At 40.5% G+C, this 15,656-nt stretch overlaps 1 protein-coding gene across 4 annotated transcripts in view; it reads left to right on the top strand.

Moving 5' to 3' along the window:
• Window positions 1–15,656, top strand: part of XIRP2 (xin actin binding repeat containing 2) — a 238,766-nt gene that overhangs the window by 36,938 nt on the left and 186,172 nt on the right. Inside the window, exon 1 of one of the 4 annotated variants that reach the window (XM_073647015.1) lies at window positions 10,561–10,779. The exons of the other annotated variants lie outside the window; for them this stretch is intronic. The gene's annotated coding sequence lies outside the window, so the exon portion shown is untranslated. Of the gene's footprint in view, window positions 1–10,560; window positions 10,780–15,656 lie in introns of those variants that run through there. 4 annotated transcript variants of the gene reach the window in all.

The following is a 15,656-nucleotide window of genomic DNA, read 5'->3' as shown; positions in this document are numbered from 1 at the left end:
GTAAATGGAGCAGAGGTTGAGCATACACAACTCCATTTCTTTAATTCTGGGCTTTCATTCTCAGGATCACCAGGGGAGGGGTCCTAGCGCTCAAACCCCCAACAACCAGTAAGATATGCCCTATCCTATGGTAGGGTATATAACGTTCAACTTTTGGTATAAGCCTTTAACTTGTCTGTTGATATCGATGGGTCTAAGTTCACTTGGTATTTTATTACACCTACAGCAGTGTTAGGACAATGCTCTGTGAAGAATTTTTATTAAAATCCCTAGAAATTGAATTTCTTCACTCAAGTGCAAAAAAAATGCAGCAAGAAAAAAAGTACAATAGAATTCGGTCTATCGCAACCACTCTCAGAAAGGAAAGGGTTCCCTGTGATAAGCAACTCACTCTCAATAGACAATGTGTATACAGAGCCTGGTGTGGGCGGGGTTAGCTTTCTCAGCTCTGCTGCATTGCTGAATCTAAAAGCTCTGATTGTGTCAGAACTGCTGCACCCAGAAAACTAAGTGATACATCATTGGATTCAGGGTCTCTTTGCCTACATCGTGCAGCTCTCAGATCAGGTAGAAAAAGCTGCTGACAGATTCCCTTTAAATAGTCTGTGTACAAAAATTCTTATCTGAATATGTGGGTTGGGAGCAGAAGGGCTCAGACAGGGAAAGTCCGGTACACACACTGTGTGAATCTAGTGTACGGGATCCTGCTTTAGTGGTTCTAAAGGATCTTAACCTGGAAAATGACACTGCACCTCACCATATTTTCTTGGGAAAGGGAGAAAAACAATGTAAAAAAAAGTATTTATTACCAATATATAACTTTGCAATGCCTGGAAAATAATTAATAATAAACAAAGAATTGTTAAAACATTTACAAAGAAAAATCATTTTATTTCTCTTCAGCAGATTTACATCTAATTAATAACATTAAGATTAAATTAATAGTAGACAAACTTTGTTGCTACGGTATATACAGTGGGATATGTTCGGAGAGTTAAAATATGCAGGTGGGCATGCTGGAAATCTTTCCGCAGCGAGATACTTCAAGAAGGTTGGGGCTTTGTGCACGGTTGGTTACTAGCAAAGCATAAAGCATGAAAATTAAAGATGAAAAGGGCACCGGCAGAAAATAAAATTATACCTGTGTCAAAACATGAATGATTAGCTGTAATTTATAATCCGCATGTCACTGTATCACTACTGGAGAAGAGTTCTAGAGTCTAATGGAAAGGACATTTCGATAACGTTGCATAAAATAAGTGGAGGTCAGCAATCAAGATTCAGAGTACTACTTCAGCATGTCAATCTCTAGCTACTTTCTTGAAAAAGTTATAAATGTGGAACAGACATGCCACTTTTAAAATATATTTTAATGTTGCAGTAATAGGGGAAATGACTAGCACCGATGGGTGAAGGGTTGGATGTCACCATTTTTAAAGGGGAAATGCAGTCAAAATATGTTTTTGCATTACCAAATGTGAACTTTTTTTGTGATGGTATATTGGCACTAAAGACACCTTTCTAGAGTTTTCCCCCCACTATACTAAGTGGTCCAATATAATAAATATAATGGGGAAAAATAATGTACAACTTATGACCACAAGGTGGAGAAACAGAAAGTTAGTTAAAAATGCAATGTTTCTTTCTAGGAATCAACAATACCATCTGTTTGTTCTATTACTTTTATACTTACACACCAATATATGTGAACTATTAATTTCTATACGCTTATTAATATATTCATTCCTGTATTAGTGCATAACAAATATAGACTCCTCTTCATTATCAATTGTTAGGGTACTGTTCACATGTACCAGAATTCCTCTGGATTTTCCATTCGGACCATTAAATAGAAAATCCACAGTGACATTCAGTATCCACCAATTAGACAAGATTTCAATAAATACCGCCTGAAAAATTCCAAGTGGAATCTGATCTGTGATGCAAGTCCACAATATGTCAAATTATGTTGTGGTATGGTTTTGAATTTATTGCAGATTTTTTTGTAATAGCGTATTTTTCAGACAATAAGACGCACCGGACCATAAGACGCACCTAGGTTTTAAAGGAGGAAAATAGGAAAAAAAATGTAAGCAAAAAATGTGGTCATGATGCCCTGTTATGGGGGGAGGGGGTCTGCTGCTGACACTGGTATTGGGGTAATGTCGCCCAATTCTGTTAATATCCTCCATCCTGGTATGTATGGCCCCTCCTTCCTGGTATAAGTGGCCTCCATCCCATCCTGGTATACCTGACCCTCATCCCCATCCTGGTATGCATGGTACCCCTTGATCCCCCATCCTGGTATGCATGGCACCCCTTTATCCCCCATCCTGGTATGCATGGCACCCCTTTATACCCCATGTTTGTATTCATGACACCCCTTGATTCCTCATCCTGGTATGCATGGCATCCTTTTATCCCCCATCCTGGTATGCATGTCACCCCTTGAGCCCCCATCCTGGTATGCATGGTACCCCTTGAGCCCCTATCCTGGTATGCATGGCACCCCTTGAGCCCACATCCTGGTATGCATGGCCCCCTTTGAGCCCCATCCTGGTATGCATGGCACCCTCTGAGCCCCCATCCTGTTATGCATGGCACCCCTTGAGCCCCCATTCTGGTATGCATGGCACCCCTTGATACCCCATCCTGGTATGCATGGCACCCCTTGAGCCCCCATCCTGGTATGTATGGCACCCCTTGAGCCCCCATCCTGGTATGCATGGCACCCTCTGAACCCCCATCCTGGTATGCAAGGCACCCCTTGAGCCCCCATCCTGGTATGCATGGCACCCCTTGAGCCCACATCCTGGTATGTATGGCACCCCTTGATACCCCATCCTGGTATGCATGGCACCCCTTGAGCCCCCATCCTGGTATGCATGGTACCCCTTGAGCCCCCATCCTGGTACGCATGGCACCCTCTGAGCCCCCATCCTGGTATGCATGGCACCCCTTGAGCCCCCATCCTGGTATGCATGGCACCTCTTGAGCCCCCATCCTGGTATGCATGGCACCCTCTGAGCCCCCATCCTGGTATGCATGGCACCCCTTGAGCCCCCATCCTGGTGTGCATGGTGCCCCTTTAGCCCCCATCCTGGTATGCATGGCACCCCTTGAGCCCCCATCCTGGTATGCATGGCACCCCTTGAGCTCCCATCCTGATATGCATGGCACCCCTTGAGCCCCCATCCTGGTATGCATGGTACCCCTTGAGCCTCCATCCTGGTATGCATGGCACCTCTTGAGCCCCCATCCTGGTATGCAGGGCACCCTCTGAGCCCCCATCCTGGTATGCATGGCACCCCTTGAGCCCCACATCCGGGTATGCATGGTGCCCCTTGAGCCTCCAACCTGGTATGCATGGCACCCCTTGAGCCCCCATCCTGGTATGCATGGCACCCCTTGAGCTCCCATCCTGGTATGTATGGTACCCTCTGAGCCCCCATCCTGGTATGTATGGCACCCTCTGAGCCCCCATCCTGGTATGCATGGCACCCATTAAGCCCCCATCCTGGTATGCATGGCACCCTCTGAGCCCCCATCCTGGTATGCATGGCACCCTCTGAGCCCCCATCCTGGTATGCATGGCACCTCTTGAGCCCCCATCCTGGTATGCATGGCACCGTCTGAGATCCTATCACGCTGCCTACAAAAAAAAATAAACAATCATACTCACCTCCTCTCTCCTCCAGCACTGCATCCCGCTCTGCTGCCGACACTCTCACTGTGTGAGCTGCGCATGACAGGGTGCGCATGGCGTCCCTGCCATATGCCCTCACACAGTGTGAGACGCTGTGCTGGAATAGTCACTGCTCCCCATGCCGGGACTCTGTGCATGGGGAGCAGTGACCATTCAGTCTCTTTAATAGCCAGCGCACTGTACCGCAGCGTGGCTCTTGCTGCAGCTCTGTGGTCAGTGTGCCTGCTTTTAATGAAATGGATATTCACTACAACCCATGGGAGTGGGTTGTAGGGAATATTCATGAGCTTTAATAGCCGGCACACAGACCGCAGAGCGCAGCAGGAGCCGTGCTGCAGTACAGTGTGCCGGCTATTAAGAAAAATTAATATTCATTGCTCTCCACGCCCATGGGCCTGGGGAGCAGGGAATATTCATTTTGTTTAGTAGCGGACACTGCGTAGGCTGCAGCAGGCGGCTGCTGCCTCCTGTGCCACGCTGATCCCCCACTGCCGCTCCCCCACACCCACCACCACCACAGCCATGTATATAGTATTCGGACTATAAGACGCACCCCCCACTTTCCTCCAAAATTTTGGAGGAAAAAAGGGCGTTTTATAGTCCAAAAAATACGGTAAATTAAATGGGGGAGCTAAAATCTACACGAAACCTCAATATTGACTTTTAGAATCGCTGCTTCCAATAGGTGGCACTAGAGTTCTAGTCCCAGAGCACTAGTCTAGTTCTAGTCCCAGAGGAGCATGCATGGCTAATACTGTAAGTCTCATCACTCTGACATGCCAAGCCTGGGTTGTCACTTTCCACAAGGAGAAACGTTGCCCCTTAGACTCCTATAGGAAGGAGCTAAAAGCTTAGGCTGACTGTGAACACTTGCAGGGGAATAAAGCATGGATGGAATACAATATTGGGTACATAGAAATATAGTCACGTCAGGCTAGTCGGACAGTCACTTATATGATGTCAGGGCTAATTAGCTATAATAACTCCGAGTCCTGACAACCACAATCCAGCAAAATCTTGATGGCAGTCTCAATGACGGATGTCGCTATCACTTTCAGACTATTGCCTCCCTCCAGTGGAAATAAGGATGAAGCAGCAGGGATGTCAATCATTGCATAAACACTACATACAGATATGGATCTTTCGATTGGCTTTCAGAAAAACAGAAAAACTTCTGCAGGTTAGGTCAGGGTCGGTCACACCACCGTTTTTTTTCTCATCTGAGAAAATCGGTCTGATTATGCTACTCACACTCTGATAAAACTCTGATCAGAGTATCATTGAAGTGTGATCCAATTTTCTTGGAGGTGGAGAAAAAAAAAGTTTCTCCACCTTCTTCATTCTGTCAGTCTGCAAAAATTGGGCCACACTCAGATGTCATCCAAGTGCGGTACAATTTTTTCCACAGATCCATAGAGTTAAATAGGTGAGTGCCATCTTATAATCAGATGCAACTTGTGCATGCTGCAATTTTTTCCTCGGATCGACTCTGTCCAAGCAAAAAATCGGACATCTGCATGGCCCCATAGAATAACATGGGATGAGTACTATCCATCATTATTTAGTTGCTATCCATATGATTTTTATGGTCGTGAGCACAAGCCCCAAAGCTGGGGTCACATTAGCGTATAGCATCAGATGCAAGAGCATTGGATGTGATTTATTGATGACACTTGGTTCAAACTCTGCTGCGAGCAGGAGCTGAGTGTCAGTGCTCTGAGCTCCGATCCTCTTGCATGCCGGAATCGGATCACAGGTGCGGAGGAGAAGGAGAGACTAATCTCTCCATCTTCTGTATTGCCTGTCTTGGCGTATATCGGACTGCACTCGGATGACATGTTAGTGCAGTCCGATGTTTTGCAAGTTTTGCGGAGGAGAAGGAGAGACTAATCTCTCCATCTTCTGTATTGCCTGTCTTGGCGTATATCGGACTGCACTCGGATGACATGTTAGTGCAGTCCGATGTTTTGCAAGACTTGGATGGGTGCACGCTGTGCAAGATACGCTGCCAATCGCAGCATGCTGCAATTTTTGCGGATCAACTTTGTCTCGTTGAATAACATTGATTTTCTCGCATTGCCCTCTTCTATATTATATGCCAGTGTGAATGAGCCCTTTTTGTGATTTATTAAAGGGAGTCACCCTCCAAACTCAATTCAAATTAATTAGATACTAATATAGTAAGTCTTGATAAATACCTTTGAGGTATGCAAATTTATCTCATCCATCCAGTTAGCCAAAAACTACCATTGTAATTGGGCAGCAGGATGACTCAGTGGTTAGCACTGTTACTTTGCAGCCCTGGGGTCCTGGGTTCATATCCCACCAAGGACAACATCTGCAAGAAGTTTGTATGTTCTTCCCATGTTTGTGTGGATTTCCTCCCATACTCCAAAGACATACTGATAGGGAATCTAGATTGTGAGCTCCAATGGGGACAGTGATGATAATGTCTGTAAAGCACTGTGGAATTAATAGCACTATATAAGTGAATAAAATAAATAAATAAATAATTAAAAATATACTTCTATGCCCAGCAAAACAAAAGTTATGGTATACCAAGGTACCAGTGGATGGCAACCCAACACATTTGCTGGTGAATGTACACTTCAAACATAATATCTATAGACCCTTGCTAATGTATCATTCTGGGAGCTCAATAAGAAAATACAAAAAATAAATCCCAAATATTCATTATAATAATAATTGACTTTCTTTTTTAATGTTCTGGCAACAACATATACTATTGTCCTTCAACAATGTGAAATATAAGGTGATTTCTTGTAACTATGGGTCCACTTAGTCAATCTTGCAATGGTGGTCAATGCTGGTCCACCAAACAGAACTAATGATCTTTTCTCCCCTGCCTATTTATTTTAATAAATTTCTCTAAATAGGTCTTGCAGATGCTAAATTACCATCATTATACTTGATTGACAGAGTATGCTTTTATTTACCATACGACTTTACAATAACATCCAAATACCCTTTAGAAGAACCTCAAAAATCATCTTTTTTTTTTTTCACCAACACTTGCAACCCTCCTACTTTCCTCAGGTTGGCCAGGAAGAGCAAGTTGCCAGTGACCTTGAAACCGTCACAAAAAGTTGCACTTGTAAACTTTTTCTTGGAAGCTTATAGGGGTTGGCCGCTTTAGATTTATTTTAACAAGGTTGATGAATACCAAATTTTGTGGTACCTACTAATATATTACTATGAAGCCGAAAAGGAAACTCTCATAAATAATGATAAAAGATCTAATAAAATATAATCTTTTTATTGAACATATATTCAAATGACATACTAAGTAAAAACATTAAAAAAAGGGAATCTACTGCAAATGAACAAGTCATAGGTAAAAGATGGTACAATACTCAATAAATGCTATGCGAAGTGTATAAATACATATGAGGCCATATGGAGAAATATATGCAGAATATAAATGGATAATAACAATGGAGATATATAAATAAATACATATGAGTAATCAACATCAACAGTTTGCTACACACTATCACCCTCCAGTAAGAAACAACATGGAATAGCATTCAGATTACAAGAATGTAGCAGTAATGGCAGCTGTAGACTATGTGGAATTACTCCATATGTAAGGGTTAGTATAAAGTGCAAAAAACATTTAAATAAACACTGAGAACAATTAAATGTGTAAACAAAAGGTCACATATGAGTTCCTATAAAAAAATATATATGTAAGTATTAGTGAGTGATTATAATACAGATAGTGAAAATCAATAATTTATCTCCAGTGTGATCAGATGAAACAGTAATCAAATTACAAAAGTGCAACAATAGTGGCAGCTGTAAACCATATATTGCTTCACTTATAAGGGTAGGTATGAGTATATAAGGTGCAAAGTGCATTTAATTAAACCCTAAAGGAGATGAAAGCAGGCCAGTATACACTTCTAAGTCAAGACACTTCAAATCAAGAAAGCATAATATATTTACCAAAACTAGAGCCCCCCTAACGCGCGTTTTGCATAGTAGCTTCTTCAGCTTCTTTCGACTTGATACGTATTATACTCCCATAAACTTATAGGACTTACCTAGGCTATTAATATACTACTATTACAAATTCTCCTCAGGCACTTGTTAGTAAAGCCTTCCTCACAGATTGTACAGCTCTCCTGTTCTCAAAAAAGCTGCTGTTGGAGGAACATGTGACCAGAACTGTCCATCAGCTTCCTCCAAGTGAAAAAACAACTTTCCCATGTGCCATGCTTTTCCTATACACTGAATATGCTCACTGCATGTATGGAGCAGACAACAGAGCTTAGTTATATAGCTGGCACTAGCTGGCACCCAAGTATATCTGCTGCAAGTTGGCTCATATTGTAGCATTTTATCTCGTTAGATACCTGTCAATTGCGACATAGGCATAAAAGAGGTTGGAAATGTAAAAAATTATCCCTTCCAACACCCTTTACCCACACTCCCATGCGCAACATGATTGTGGGGTGCAAATAGCATTGTCTTGATAGCCAAGGAACCTACAGAAAGCCCTAGAGTCTTCCATGTTTATATGCCTTTGGCTGGGCTCCTATAGAATTGGTAATATTACATTACACTGTAATAGTAAAGTATTGCAGTGCATTGTACAAATGATCGCAGATTCAAGTCCTCTAGGAAGACCAATAAAAAGGTGTAAAAAAAATGTAAATATTTAAATGAAAATATGAAAGTTCAAATCAGCCCCCTTTTCCCAAAGTGTATATAAAATCTAAAAAAAAAAAATTAACAAATTTGATATTGCCTGGTACGTAACTCAACTAATAAAAATTAAATTCATAATATTTATCCTAGGTAGTGAATGCTAAACCGAAAAAAAATGAAATGGCAGAATTGCTGCTTTTTTTTCTTCTTAATAAATGAAATAAATAGAGATCAGAAATTAGTATGGGTGTGAAAATGGAAATGATAAAAACGACAACTCACCCAACAGTAAACCAGCCCTAGTACAATTCTATCAACAGAATACTAAAAATGTTATATGTCTTGAAAGGCGAGAAGTTGAAATCAAAAGCGAAGAAGAGCTGGTCACATTCTCCTCCATCAACAACTAGTTTGGGAACAGGAGAGCTGTGAGGAAGGCTGAAGGAACAGGTGCAGAAGGGAAACCTGTACAGTTGTAAAAAAAAGTTTACAGACTAACACAAATTTTGGTTTTCACTAACTTTGCCGCTTCTGTGTCTCATTTCTGTCTCATCAGTACTTGGAGTTTATCACAATTACTGTGGTTTTTTTTTGTCCACCTGCTTTTTGAGGGTTGATCATCACTGGAGATCTAGTGTCTGGTGTTGAACTCCGAACACGGACTTCTCCTGGAAGTCCATTTTACAGTTCTTGAGTTCCGGGAGGAGAGATAGGGATTTTCCAACCTCAAAGTTCAGGTCCTCATTAATTTCTATGGGGTTCAGGTTCAAGTTCTGGTCCCTCATCACAGGTGAATAAAGCATTGACATTTTGGGTCCATGGCAAGGAAACTTTCCAGATCTCAATCACATTGCAAACCTGTGGTCTATCCTCAAAATGCAGGAGGGCAAACAAAAACACAAAAATAAATGAATTCCAAGCACTAATTAGACAACAATGGACAGCCATCAGTCAGGATTTGGCCCAGAAGCTGAGATCCAGCTGCCATGGCAAAGGGCAAAAGTCTTAGAAAGTGAGGGTGAACGCTGTAAATATTGAGTCTTTGCATAAATTAGATGTACTTGTGCATAAAATTTATAAAATACTTAAGTTAAGTTCCCGCAATGTGTTTTTGGTGAATTGTTAACACACAATGCAAAATATGCAGCGTCTGACAGTTTGAGCATTGCAGATGGGATTTTTAGAAATCTCTTGCCCATTGTGCATGTTTGAAAGCCACAAAAAGTTAATCTCTCTTGCGGGTACACTGAGTTATATGTGCGGATTTTCCCCATAAAATTCCATTTGACGCGGAAACACCGCAGGTAAAAATTGCAGACGCGTGTTTAGCACATTTCTGCTCTGGAGAAATACTAAAGACACAAATAACTGTATCAATAAAATTTAGTGAAAGCCAAATACTAGGAAGTATCAAAATCAAAGCAGCTTTATTTAAAACATGACACAGCAACAAAACAGCGTTAAACAGATGAAAAAAACGCAAGTGATCTAATTTATCTAATAGGTGCAGAAATGCTGAAGAAAATCTGCAACATCAAAAACTCACCAAATACTCATCGTGGTAACGTACCCTAAGAGGTATAAAAATAATGAAGAAGTAAACTTTGTGAAAAACAGAATTTTTCAGTCTCAAAATTTTTGACCATGATGGTAATGCTTATATATTAAATTCTAGAAAATCATGTCCCCAACACTTTTGCTAAAATAAAGGTAAAGTGGACAATCCCTTTAAGCCCTGTAGATCAGGCTGCTGTGAAGCCTCCTGTCACTGCCTCGTGTTCAGCCAGCGGGATACAAACCAACAGCTTCACTTACTAAGAATCCCTGCAACACTTTACAGCTATATAAACCAGCGCCTAATTCTGCTGTAAAATCAAAGTGTGATACCAGAGCTTGTGGGATTCACCCCCCCCCAATCTCCAATCTGCCAGTAGCGAGCGCACCAGTGGTCCCAGCTCTCCCGACCGCGTATAATTAGTCTTATGTTTCAACAATAGAAGTGACAACGAGATCATCAGAAGATATAAAATAATTGTTTTTTGCTATTGGGGGAGTTCATGTCTTCTTTTCTAACAGGTTTCTAGAGACAGTAATTAAGTCTGGCACTGGGCAAACAGGACTCAGGCCCTAAAAATAGCCCCCAAGGTCCACCTTTTACATGGAAGCAAAAATAAAATCAGCTGTCACCATTAATGCATGTCTGAGAAGGAAAGAGCACAGAGTGTGGAGCTGGTCTCCACAGGCATACTGTAATATAACGGGGACTGGGAATTATTCTATATACACAAGTACCCACTTATTATCCAAAATTACCCAGAAAAAAGCACCAGAGGAGGAGCTGAACATTACACGTCATCTTTTACCGGTATATGGGGTGTTACTGACATAGAGGATATAAGGTAAGAACTTACCTTTATTATTTGATTCCAGTAGTTATTATATTCTATATCTATAGTGCATATCAATACACTGAGTACTCAAATAGCACAATTACGGCATCAGGGCTCATATCGATGTCAGTGACATTTCCAAAAGCAAAAAAAACAGTCTCAGTTTCATCAGTGTTTTTTTATCAGTTTGGTCAGATTGTCAGTTTTTATCATCGGAGTTTGGTCAAAGTTTCTCAACTTTCTCATATTTAGACGAGCATATGAAAAATTGTCCACGTTTCATACAGAAAACTTGGATGAATTTTTTTTCTAATTTTCATCCATGTGTTCATCTTTAACGTCCGTGCGTGATCTGTTCTCATACATGTACATGGTCACATACAGCTTCCTAGGTTTCTAATAGAAATCTATCTTTAATATAATTAAAGTTTACTTTTATTATAAGGACCGAACGTATGTATCAGATTTTATAGAGAGGCACGCTAAGATTATTTCCACCAGATTTCATCTGATGCTTTCCTTTAGGCCACGGCCCCACTATCAGTATTTGGTCAGTATTCGGTCAGTATTTTTTCTCAGGCGTGGGAGCCAAAACCAGGAGTGGGTGATGAATGCAGAATTGGTGACTTGTTTCTATTACCCCTTTTCTCTGATTGTTGCTCACCTGGTTTTGGCTCCCACTCTGGAGAAAAAATACTGACTGAATACTGATCAAATACAGTGGGGCCGTGGCCTTAAAGGGAGAATAACCCCATAATAGTAGCACCAGACAGAGGCATCGTGCAGCTATTCAAAGTGTCTACAGCTCAGTAGTGCAAGGCACATGGACGACTGCATGTGCCTCCTTGTAATTTCCATGCAAAAACTACAGAGCTCTTGTTCTTACTGTGTAAGAAAGAATATATTTAAGGTATTTAAGGCCAAATTCAGGCATTCATATATCAAAATCTGCTTTCGAACCATGACTATCAGACTGGCCATGGGTGTCCTGACCTCAGTTCAACAGCCTCATACCCATATATGCCTGCAAAATTGTTGAGGAGACCTGCTGCCAGTTCAGAATTCATGGTCTGAATTAGGCCTAAAAGATACTGTCTAAAGAAAACTCGAAAGAGAGTTGGAGATTTAGGCCACGGCCCCACTAATCAGTATTTGGTCAGTATTTGGTCAGTATTTCTCAGGAGTGGGAGCCAAAACCAGGTGAGTAACAATCAGAAAAAAAGGTGTAATAGAAACAAGTCACCAATTCTGCATTTATCACCCACTCCTCGTTTTGTCTCCCACTCCTGAGAGAAAATACTGACCAAATACTGATAGTGGGGCTGTGGCCTTACAAAGCCAAATGCTGTAGAATTTGGTTGAAAGTTTAGTCTAAAGTTCGTCATTGGTCTTACTAATATCTAGTTTTATATTGTCTAGAAAAAATTGGCATCAGAAATTTATTCCAAATATGGTAAAACCATTGATCATCTTTTAACACAAAATTGGGGCAATGAAGATAAGTGTCTAAAATGCCTAGCAAGTTGTACAATTGTTCTCCACTATAGAGATGCCTTCGCTTCAAGAAATTGTTCCTAAATGATCTGATGATGTATCATAAGGGTACGTTCATACGTGACATCTTTGCTGAATTTTTGGTGGGGAAGATACACAGCGTTTTACAGTACCAGCATAATAAATGAGATTCCTGAAATCTCATGCACACACTGCGTTTTTTGTTTTCCACACTTATTTTGACCCCAACTACGTTTTTCCGAGATGCAGCATGTCAATTCTTTTAGTGTTTTTGCAGTGCACTTCACCCAATCAAATTAATGGGTAAAAAATGCAAGTAAAAATGCTGCAAAAATGAGCGTAAAAAAATAGGAGAAAAAAAGCTGAAAAAATGCAACATGTGAACATACCTTTAGACTGCCTAACTTTTCATTTATAGTTCTGTTATCAAAATTGCTTTCTTTAGTAAAAATGCTCTCATAATGCCGTGTCCCCATTTTGGATTCTGATGCAGTTCTTATCCAAATCTGGGAAAATATCTATGTGCAAAAAAAAGAGACCTGACCGTGTCCAGCAAGCGAGAAAAGCTTAGTGTGAGACCACCCTGAATATACTTCTCTGCTTTCCATTTACAGGGCTGCCTCGGCAAGCACTGTGCTTTCTCTGCCTCTCTGTTTCTATCCTCATGTCTCCCACTGGTGCCAATTCCACATTTGATTAGTTTTTGATACCGTCATAGGGTGAGACGTTGGTAAAGACGCGGTATTTAATTCAAATTGGATGTAACTTGACTGAGCACATTTTTTTATGCTGTCATTGGTCCAAATATAAAACATTAGATAGAGTTGATGGTATAACGACTGCTCCCTGCCGTGTGCTTAATTTAGCAGGTAGCAAATTATTGGCACTGATGTCTGACCTCTCACTGTAGACCAGCCTAAAGAATATTTAGAAGGGTTTCGTAAGACCTCAGGCAGTAGGCCATGAGTATGAACCTTTATAAATTATCTAGAAGCTTTAGGGTTGCTGCTGCCAGGACTAGAACAAGTAACCAAGAGACCTTAATGCAAAACCTAGAATGGGTCCAAACTTCTTCAAGATGCTAATGGGTTGTTCTTGTCTATCACCATCCACAGTTATCACTAGATGCATCCCACCTCTGAGTATAGATGGACCTCCATGGCTGCTGTTCCTTCCACCATGTTGGTTAGGAGCAGAATAGTGATTGGGCAACATGAGTCTTCCCTGATGTTCTCAGGATGACTATTATTTGGGCACTCTCGGAGGGTTTTATTTGAACACTACACAGTACTCTTGTTTTTTGGTTTTTGGTTTGGTTTGGTTCATTTTTTGGTTGTTTTTGAAGGCCTAATGTTACATGGGGTCTCTATATAATGTTTTGCTCTGATTCCTCCAAAGACTTTGACTGGACCTCATGATACTGGAGTTCCCACCATGGAGCCCATTGCGTTCTATGACTGATTATAGAGAAGATCTAGGGAATACAAATTTCCCATCTTTCCTGCTTTATTAAAGGGGTATTCCCATCTCCAAGATCCTATCACAGTAAGTAGTAGGTGTAAGAATAATAATATTAGCAAATACCTCCAATTTGAAATGTAGTATAGTTCTTTTGATTCACTATGTCTCTTTCTCCATGTGTTGGCATTGTAGGATCTTAGGTATCCACGGTTACAACCACTAGCAACTAGCTAACAAATTGTCACTATATCAGTCGTCATAACCATGGATACCTAAGGTCCTGCAATACCTGCACATGAGGAAAGAGACAGTGAATCAGAAAAACTATACTACATTTCTAATTGGATATATTTGCTAATATTATTACACCTACTACATATTGGGATAGGATCTTGGGGATGGGAATACCCCTTTAATGATTCTAGTAATAACAGTGCATTAGCTAATTTCTGTAGATACCTGTACCATTTGCCTGTAACTATGCCTATGAAAGAGGAAAGTAAACTGTTCCATCCTAAAGCATATGTATCAATCAGCTGGACTCCATTGGTCTGAAAACGGGAGGGAAAATAAAGCATAATATGTCACCTTTAAAATGAATGGCTAATCATGTAATATATGGAAAAACTTTGTCTACTAGAGATAAAGCTGCCCTGTCTAAGCAGGTTAAAGCTTTGGGTTAGGGCATGGTATTGAAATAGGTTGTCTTAGTGTTAGTTCTTTAAAATGTACCTGGCGTTTCTCAGAAAATATGGTCTTGCTGTCCTCATTACCCAAAAGTTAAAACTGCATATACCAGTACAATATGTCCTGGGACTGTCATTCTTTTTGAGAAGGCCGTTCCTTTTCATCAGCTTTCTGCCAGCACTATAGTTGCAGGGACTTCCTTTGTCTCATTTTCCAACATGCATTGCTTATTTTATTGTCCATTAACTAGCCTGCCTAATCCTGAAAGCCTGCACTTCTCTTTCTTCTCATTTCTATAATTGTATGCAGTTTGGCAAAGAGGAGATAAGGAGCAATGACCCTCTTCCACGTCACGTAATCTATCTAGAGGTCTCTGATGCTAGATACTGATTACGCTTGATAACGAGGAGTGGACAGCTCATTTGACAAAAGAGAGACACATATTGGCTGACACTTTGGAATGATTTTTTTAAGGGGAGGAGAGTCATCATTTTGAAATAAAGTGTTTTGCAAATTGGTATTTATCACATTAACGATCAAATTAGATTAAATTGTCTAAAATTAAAGAGACTGTATAACTTTATTTTTTTTAATTGACAATTTTGGTCACCTCCATTGGCCTTAATATATTCAGCTTGTATAGAGGAACATTATGAAATTTTACTTCTACAGATGAAAATTCCCTAAAAACAACAAAAAAAGATTTCCTACAGAAAGGACTGCAAATATACAGAGAAGCAGTCTCGCATGCAAAAAAACGTATGTCATTAGTCTTGCTGATTCTCTGGAACATGGCACATACATATTTTACTATATCCGCTGTATTTTTATGCAAACAAAATAAAACCTAGTATCTTTATATCACTGAAACACATTGCTGGAGCGACATTGCTTCATGATGAGCTTCAAATTAATGCTGCGAGCGTAACAAATGTACATAGATTACTGTCAAGGATAAAGAAAAATATGCATGCTCCTGAATTGTAGACCAGGTTATTCCATATCAGTTATGGAGCCATTGCAGTTTAAAGTGATTTATTCCTCAGGATTGGATATTTTAACGAGTAATGAAACCAGGATGGATAAACTTTAGTTTTTAAATCAGCCGAAGTAACGATTCAATGACATGCTCCTTGTTTAATCATAAAATATGTTCTGCCTGTCTGCATTCACGCTTAGGCTCGTTGGGCTTAGAAAAGTCAGGAAACTGTTATTATTGAAGC

The sequence above is a fragment of the Phyllobates terribilis genome, unplaced genomic scaffold (genome assembly GCF_046119375.1).
Source record: "Phyllobates terribilis strain yellow unplaced genomic scaffold, ASM4611937v1 Scaffold_9__5_contigs__length_417890890, whole genome shotgun sequence".
In the NCBI taxonomy this organism is placed as follows: Eukaryota; Metazoa; Chordata; class Amphibia; order Anura; family Dendrobatidae; genus Phyllobates; species Phyllobates terribilis.
This window is presented reverse-complemented; position numbering and strand designations above follow the sequence as displayed.